Raw genomic sequence first — 1863 nt, 5'->3', positions numbered from 1 at the left:
CCAGTGAGAGAAGATAACTGGAAGCTAGCACCTGATTTCTCCTGGGCTCTTCTCTGCACACCTTTTTCCTTTGCTGATTTTAATCTGTGTGGGGTTTTCTTTTTGTTTGCTGTAATAAACCATAATCATGAGTATAACCACTTTTCTGAGTTCTGAGTCCTTTTGAATCATCAAACCTGAGAGTGCTCCTGGAGACCCCATAGTTGATATCGGAAGTGAAATTGACTAGAATGACCCTAATTGACTGAAAAATGGCAAAGATATTGTTTGAGAAAAGGAAGAATGAGGGGATGGGAGTTTATGAACCTTTAATACCTAGATGGTTACCAAGTATAGCATCTATTATTAGAAGTAAAAGTTACCAATGGACTTTAGAAATGACATGTAATTTTTGAGAAGTTGGCTCAAAACAATCCCCCCAATTGCTCCCTCCCTCCCTCCTCTGGCCCTCCACCTAGCCATCATATTAATGCTAACTGCATTCCTTCTGCTGTGCTCCCCATACCCGTGACCATCTATCATCAACTACTAATTTGTACTTCTTTAACACTTCACCCCATTCTTCCAGCCCCTCAACCCCCCTCCACTCTGTCCATCACCAAATTGTCCACTATATTTGTAAGTCTCTTTCTGATTAGTTTATTCGTTTTGTTCCTTAGATCCCGCATATAAGTGAAATCATATGGTATTTATCTTTCTCCGTCTGATTTATTTCACTCAGCATAATAACCTCTAGGTCCATCCATGTCTCTGCAAATGGTAGGATTTCTTTTTTTTTTTCAATGCCTACAGCACCTGGTATTCCTAGGTGGTCTCCCATCCAAGTACTAACCAGGCCCGACCCTGCTTAGTTTCTGAGATCAGACCAGATCGAGCCCATTTAGTGTGGCATGGCCGTAGACGGATTTTTTTTTTTAAAGGCTGAGTAATATCCCATTGTATATATGAACCATAATTTCTTTATCCAATCATCTGTTGATGGGCATTTGAGTTCCTTACATATCTTGACTATTGTAAATTGTGCTGCCATTAATATTAGGGTGCACAAATCTTTGTGAATTATCATTTTGGTTTTCTTTGGATAAATACCCAGAAGTGCAATTTTGGACAAATACCCACAAGTGCTGGGTCAAAAGGTATATCCATTTTTAACTTTTTGAGAAACCTACAGACTGTTTTCCATAGTGGCTGTACCAATTTACTATCCCACCAACAGTGTATGTGGGTTCTCTTTTCTCCGCATCATTGCCAACACTTGTTCTTTGATTTATTGATGATAGCCATTCTGAGAGATGTCAGGTGATATCTCATTGTGGTTTTAATTTGCATTTCTCTGATGATTGGTAATCTTGAGCATCTTTTCATATGTCTACTGGCCATCTGTATTTCCTCTTTGGAAAAGTATCTGTTCAGGTCTTCTGTGCATTTTTAATTGGATTGTTTGTTTTTCTGCCGTCATTGAGTTGTATGAGCTCTTTATATATTTTGGATGTTAACCTCTTATCAGATGTATTATTAGCTAATACCTTCTCCCAATTAGTTGGTTGTCTTTTTGTTTCGTTGATAGTTTCCTTTGCTGTACAAAAACTTTTTAGTTTGATGTAGTCCCATTTGTTTATTATTTCTTTTGTTTTCCTTGCCTGGGGAGATATACTTGAAAAGAAATTACTGTTAGTAATAACAGAGAATTTACTGCCTATGTTTTCTTCTAGGAGTTTTATGGTTTCAGGTGTTACATTTAAGTCTTTAATCCATTTTAAGTCTATTCTTGTATACGGTGTAAGAAGGTGATCCAGTTTCTTCCTTTCTTTCTTTCTTTCTTTCTTTCTTTCTTTCTTTCTTTCTTTCTTTCTTTCTTTCTTT

The 1863-nt window shown here is 37.1% G+C and overlaps 1 pseudogene; it reads right to left on the bottom strand.

The window, feature by feature from the left end:
- Nucleotides 1-783: 783 nt before the first annotated feature.
- Nucleotides 784-902, bottom strand: LOC112471798 (annotated as a pseudogene).
- Between the last annotated feature and the right edge of the window lie 961 nt (nucleotides 903-1863).

This window comes from Pteropus alecto, unplaced genomic scaffold (assembly GCF_000325575.1).
Source record: "Pteropus alecto unplaced genomic scaffold, ASM32557v1 scaffold669, whole genome shotgun sequence".
Lineage (NCBI taxonomy): Eukaryota > Metazoa > Chordata > Mammalia > Chiroptera > Pteropodidae > Pteropus > Pteropus alecto.
The sequence above is the reverse complement of the archived record's forward strand: the minus strand, read 5'-3'. Positions and strand labels throughout refer to the sequence as shown.